Below are 7,142 nucleotides of genomic sequence, written 5' to 3'. Positions count from 1 at the left end.
AAAAACAGGCTTGAATTATATGCTCTTACCTTATACTCCTTAACATATTTTTCTGTCAGTTTTAATTCTTTAAACAAACATAGTTGACACTAAAGATTAATATTAATTGGGGACTTACAGGTTTTAAGGGACTTAAAATGCAAAGCAAATCAGAAGTTCACCTTTTAAGAGACAATTAAAACATGATTAACAAGTAATTAATATGATGAGCTTCCAAAAACATGAAATTAATTTCACTATCAAATTATAGTGGCAATGACAAGCATTCTTCTTGGTGAATAGCAAATGCAATTGTGTAGTCCCTGCTACTGTGCCAATAAGAATAAATTATTTGAGGTACATGAATTTTTTCAATTGGAAACTGTTAAATTATTAAGCAAAATTATTTCCTATTTAAGATATATCTGATCTACAATGATTAACATCAGAACTCAAAATTTTATAGATTTCTGCACAAAGTAAAAAAAAAACAACAACACGTTATTTTAAACACAGAAAATAGAGATACATGTCAAACACCATGGCATGATGGTGAGATACCATTATTAGAAGCATTTGTCTGAAATTAGGTGATTAATTCTTGTGCATGTTGTAGTTGAACGTTAGTCATATTATACAATTGTAGCTGAATGAGTATTGTTCTGCTTGCTGAATGGTGAATTGAATGTGATGTAATTGTTTTGTATATGCATGACTAGACTTCAACATATGAATAATGGATGATAAATGCATTAAAATAGGAACATGTAAAAGACTATAACATTGAATAATTTAGAGAGCCTAGAAAAATCAGATAGCATAGTGTAAATGGCCATTTAAATGGCCTGATAATGTCTCAGAGATGATTTACCTATAAAAGAAACCATTTACTCTTTAGATAATTAGCCAAACCAGAAAGGCAGCTCCTGATTGGCTAGGTCCACAGTGGTCGGCAAACTGCTGTTCATGAGCCACATGCAGCTCTTTGGCCCCTTGAGTGTGGCTCTTCCACAAAATACCGACTTCTGCACATGGGCCACGAAGTTTCATTTGCACTGTACATGCGGGCCTGCACGTGGTATTTTGTGGAAGAGCCACACTCAAGGGACCAAACAGCCACATGTGGCTCGCGAGCCGCAGTTTGCCAATCACTGGCTAGGACATTTATTCCTCAAGATGACCTCCTGGGGGCTAGTTCTGTTTCCTAAGTTGATCCAGCTTGCTCATAAAGTTTGGAATTTATGCTTTGTAGTAAAAAATTAACACAGTATATACTAAATTTGTTGTGGATTTTAGACAGCAAAAAAAAAAAATTGGTGACAAGAAGAGTAAAGGTTTTAGTGTTTTGAATATATAGTTCTGGCTAGGGAGAATGAGGTAGATAACATGTGGAGGGAAAATTCCTAATGCTTTTGCCTTAATAGTTTGTGATTCCATAGATATGATTACAACAATCACTGAAAACATGACCTTACTTGTAAATGTTATCCTAGTGTTTATTACTCCTTTTAGAAAAAAATAACATACAATTGTCCCTGGCAAATGTATAGTGCAGAGAAAAAAATGCTTATCATTTCTTACATCTGGCTTTCACACTAAACAAAGAAAAAAACCCTCAAAGTAAATTTACAGAGAATTATTGTTTAATTTCATCATTTTATTTTCCCTGATGTGTTTTTGCTCACCTTGTAAAGTTTATGTGTATTATTTCCAGTTTCATGAGTTTTAGCATTACATTCATTTTTCTTATTTTTTAATTTCATACTAAGTTTTCTTTTTGTTTTTTCCTCCTGAGCCCTCTTTCAGTTTTACATAATCAGAGTGAAGAGAATTACCAACTACAATATAATCTTTGTGAGGCATAATTTTATTTTCTAAAGTAAGCCTCTTTGAAATGACTTTTTGTTGAACTTGGAGAATTGGGGGGATATATATATATACATACATTTTGTTATCAATTATAAAAATAGCAAAAATATAAACAAAACACCTCTCTAAGAATATTTACTGATTTAACAGGATAATAGTGGAGATGTATAAAAATAGCAAAAATATAAACAAAACACTTCTCTAAGAATATTTACTGATTTAACAGGATAATAATGGAGATGGAAAAAAGTAAATTTGAACATAAAAGAAATATATCTTTTCAGTGGAATATTTATTGAAGTTGCTTAGTATAAGTTAATCATCAGTCCAATAAGATGTTCAGGAAATTTTTTTTTTAAATATATTTTATTGATTTTTTACAGAGAGGAAGGGAGAGAGATAGTCAGAAACATCGATCAGCTGCCTCCTGCACATCTCCCACTAGGGATGTGCCCGCAACCAAGGTACATGCCCTTGACCGGAATCGAACCCGGGACCCTTCAGTCTGCAGGCCGACGCTCTATCCACTGAGCCAAACCGGTTTCGGCAGATGTTCAGGAAATTTATGGTGATGCTTCATATTTATTTGAACCTCAGTATCTGGGAAACACTAGAAGCCAACTGAATACTGACCTCATCCAGTTTAGTTTACCATTGATTGAAAAATATTATTTTCATATGTTTAGAATAACATATAACATTATTTTATAATTAGTTGAGTACTTATTTATCTAAAATTATCTCAGATATCTCCATGCGAATCTGTGTGACTGAGAGAGGTCATCATTCAAAATGGAAAATCTTCACTCTTTTCTTTCCTCAAGGCAGTGACAGAGAGGACCCATTGAATGCAATCTTGAAGCTATCCCACTCTTAACTGCTGTCAATTATTATTCCAGTGAGTTGGAATGCCACCAGTTCACCTCAGTCTGCTCACAGTTTTTCACACCAGGGCTTTCCTGAGAGGTGGCCCACAGTAGCCAGGATGGCCCCAATGCCACAGAGCATTGTCAGATTTAGCTAGCAGTCAGCGGTTCTCAATCTGTGGGTCGTGACCCCTTTGGTGGTCAAACGACCGTTTCACAGGGGTCGCCTAAGACCATCCTGCATATCAGATATTTACATTACGATTCATAACAGTAGCAACATTACAGTTATGAAGTAGCAACGAAAATAATTTTATGGTTGAGTCACAACATGAGGATCTGTATTTAAAGGGCCAGAAGGTTGAGAACCACTGACTGCTCATCACATTAAAACAGCAGATAATTGCTAGATTGGGGCTGACATATTAAACAATATTAAAGCTCAATTAATATAATTTATCACCCACATTTTTATCTCTTGAAATATGCATTTTGAAGCAACCTTTACCTGTGTGCAAATTCTAAAATGTATCACTTAAATTAAATGGTTAGCTAAATAACTTTTTAAGCCCCTCAGGGCTTGTTACCAGGATCTGTTCACAGTCTACACCCTTTCCCTGGGTTATAGTATCATGGTAATATCTATAGTATAGATTCTATATTCTATAAATTGCCATATTTGCATAGTCAGGAAAAACATGTCTTCATTAAGTCCAAACTTTTATATCATACTGCCTATTTATTATTGCCTATTTGTCAACTTTAAGTTATACACACATAATATGTGAAACAATAAAACTTTTGAAGCTTGCCTTGCTTATCCCTTCTCTACCTGTTATGTTTCTACTCTCTCCAGTCTGAATATTTATATCATTTATATCTATATCTATATCTAATCTATATTCTTCTCATTCTCCTCCCCCTCTGACTATTCTCAAACTTTTCACTATGACATGCATGTCAGGGATATATTTACATCTTAGATAGCATCTGTGATGATATCCCCTTGTGAAGGCCACTCTACATATACAGATCTTCTGAACAATCCTAGAAAATTGCACAATGTTTATATTAGGCCTTTCCAACTGTGAAACAACTGTTTTAGGAGAATATATGGTTCATCACTGGGTGTATTCTTTATAGTACATGTATATTCACTGAATTTTGTGCTTTCAAAATAAAAGTTATAATCAAGAATATCTTTTTGGCCATGGCTGGTGTGGCTCAGTTGGTTGAATGTCCTCTTGTGCACTGAAAGGTGGCAGGTTCAATTCCTGGTCAGGTTGTGTGTTTGTGCCCCAGTCTGGGTGCATAAGGGAGGCAACTGATAGATAATTTCCTCTCTCTCTCTCTCTCTCTCTCTCTCTCTCTCTTTCATTTACTCTTTAAAATCAATAAAAAGCATATCCTCTGCATGAAGATTTTTAAAAAAGGAATGTTTTTTAAATAATTATATCATTTAAAATAATAAATAAAAGACTCTATAACAAAAAATGAGCAGCATGATTGGAAAAATGGAAATAATTCTTGCTCCTGTGAAAGAATCTTACAAATTATACACTATGGAAGTTGTTAAAACATATAGGGAAGCTCAAGGGAAATACAGTTATAATTTTATTTATAGGCTGAATCTCTGTGCATGCATTAACAACCCTAATGCATTGGCTTAATATAGAGTTCTAAAAAAGATAAGAGGTTCCATCATGCTCCTTATCATTTTTCACAGGTATGTGGCCTTTACATTGTGCAAAAGGGCTCACACACTGAGTACCTAATACTATGTAACTCAAAGCATTTTCAGAACACAGAGAATATCCTCTTTGTAAAAGTGCAGAGTTGTTCTACAAGTTCAAATGTAAGCATACAGATTTTGCAGTCAAAAACAGAGAACATAAGGGAGAGAGATCAACCAAAGGATTTGTATGCATGCATATAGGCATAAGCAATGGATGCAGACAACAGGGAGTGAGGGTGAGGCCATGATTGGGGTGGGGGGGTGGGTAGGACAATGGTAGGATAAGGACACATTTGTAATACCTTAATCAATAAAGGAAAAAAATAAAAAATAAAAAACCCAAGGGATATGGATGGAGAATAAATCAGATTCCTAACTGTAATTCATTTGGTAGATAGTATCTCCAAGAGGCATAATTCTGAAAAATCAATTTTCTGAAGGAAAAATGATTAATCTCAGAGCGAATTTTACACATACCAAGAAAGTCACATGGAGTGTAGGCAGGAGTCATCCTTGGTTGTCAAGGCAACTGTAATTTTAGTTTTTCTACTGAACAAGCTTCTCCATTTTCCTGGTTGTACTATGGATGTTAACTAGACTGCCATGTCCTCCTGCAAAGAGTCTTAGGATGCTGTTCTCCTGAGGGCTAATCAATATATGAGATTTCCCACCATGATAAGTCAGACAAATACATCAAGATCTAATTTTCTTTTCATCTATTCAGTAAATCAACTGTGAAATTCAGAACTGACCCATGTGCTTGGGGGCTAAAAGTAATCAGAGCTGACCTAATCAAGATTAAGAAATCATCTACATTTAAAAGAAAAGAAAGATACCACACCATGAAGAAGTTAATGATACTTTAATGAACCACACTTAAATTTTGCATTCATTTGTTATAGGTGAATATAGATTGTGGAGGTGGAGGGGGGAGGGTGGGACTTGCTGTATAGGCTAATTATTTGCAGAGATCTTGAGCAAGATAGAATTAGGACATAAAGGCTATGGTAATATGAATTTACCAGAATATATCAATTCTTATACCTCTAATACTTTCTCTAACATATTTTTATTTTTGCTGAGAAAAATTTCTAACACTCTTTCTTTTGATATCTTTAAAAATAATACAGATTATTCTGAGTTTCACTATATTCTAAACACTCTCCATTTGTATTTATTTTATATGCACTTGAGCAGTCAGAGAAGCTTAAAGAGATTATATGACCTGCAAAAAATTACTAAGAAAAAAAGAGCATGGAAAACATGTTCAGTATTTGACATTTCCCTTCAAAGGGAGATTAATAATATCCATGTTACAGAGTGAATATAAGAATAAATAAGATAGTAAAAATAGTGCAACACTTTACATAGTAAATCATAGCCTGTTGTTCCTTTGTTTATTTTCTTGATATATTTTAGTAATTTAAATGAAGTGATTGGAGACTATGATGTTCAATGAAAAAAAATTATGGAAATTGAATATAGATTAACACTTTTTTAAATGTATAGACTTTGGCTAATTGGAGCATCTGCTGTGTATGGTGATCAATGTGAGAGAAAGTAGGGATAAGCCTAAATTAATTGATTAGAATGACAAAAAACATAGCCGATTTTAAAGGAGAATGGATTAACTCATCACTAATTTTGTGGAGTAACAACCATACAGAGGGAGATGTAAAAATTTACAGTCTTTCCCAATGAGGTTTTAACTTCCAGGTAAAAATGAAGCTGCCTTGCTGGCTTACAGTGATTTGGAGTGTTATATCTATGATTTCAAAATTTTGAAATAATGAATTTGTATCTCCATACATAAGGTGCAAGAAAAACACAAGACCATTGTGTAGAAGGTATCAAAAAAAGTGAAAAGAACTCAAGGGCACTTAAGTAAATGGAATTTTCCTTGTGAAGAACCCAAGAATATGGAACATTTCTCTATGCCAAGTCTTCAGATTACCTGAAGGAATTAAAAATAACATAGACTGAAGTGGTTCTGAAGGAGCGTGCGGCTTAGTGTGCTCTTTGTTAGCTTCCGCCATGGTGTGCCGTGGCCAGGGCCAAAAGGTGCAGCCCATCAACCTCATCTTCAGACACTTACAGAATAGATCTCGGATTCAGGTGTGGCTTTATGAGCAAGTGAATATGCGGATAGAAGGCTGTATCATTGGTTTTGATGAGTATATGAACCTCGTATTAGATGATGCAGAAGAGATTCATTCTAAAACAAAGTCAAGAAAACAACTAGGTCGGATCATGCTGAAAGGAGATAATATTACTCTGCTCCAAAGTGTCTCCACCTAGAAATGATTTAATGAAGTGAGGAATTACTGAGAAGCAATACAGTTTGTATTTTTTGGTGTCCTTTGTTGGGAGAATATTTCTTACCCATTTATTCATATTGGCTTACAATACCCTAAGTTACTACCAGATGACAATAAATGATGTTGAATTGTTTTTGTTAAAAAACAACAACAACAACAAAAAAAAACATAAACAAAAAATAACATAGACTGCCCAGCTGGTGTGCTCAGTGGTTGAGTGTTGACCCATGCACCACGAGGTCACAGGTTTGATTCGCAGTCAGGGCACATGCCCAGGTTTCAGGCTGGATCCCGAGTAGGAGGCTTGCAGGAGGCAGCCAATCAATGATTCTCTTTCATTGATGTTTCTATGTCTCCCTCTCACTTCCTCTCTCT

General features: G+C 34.7%; 1 pseudogene; it reads left to right on the top strand.

Moving 5' to 3' along the window:
• The first annotated feature begins 6,483 nt into the window (after window positions 1–6,483).
• On the top strand, window positions 6,484–6,784 carry LOC102433301 (annotated as a pseudogene).
• Window positions 6,785–7,142: the final 358 nt, after the last annotated feature.

Source organism: Myotis lucifugus, unplaced genomic scaffold (assembly GCF_000147115.1).
Source record: "Myotis lucifugus unplaced genomic scaffold, Myoluc2.0 scaffold_0, whole genome shotgun sequence".
In the NCBI taxonomy this organism is placed as follows: Eukaryota; Metazoa; Chordata; class Mammalia; order Chiroptera; family Vespertilionidae; genus Myotis; species Myotis lucifugus.
Note: the sequence above shows the minus strand (reverse complement) of the source record. Positions and strands in the feature narration are given on the sequence as shown.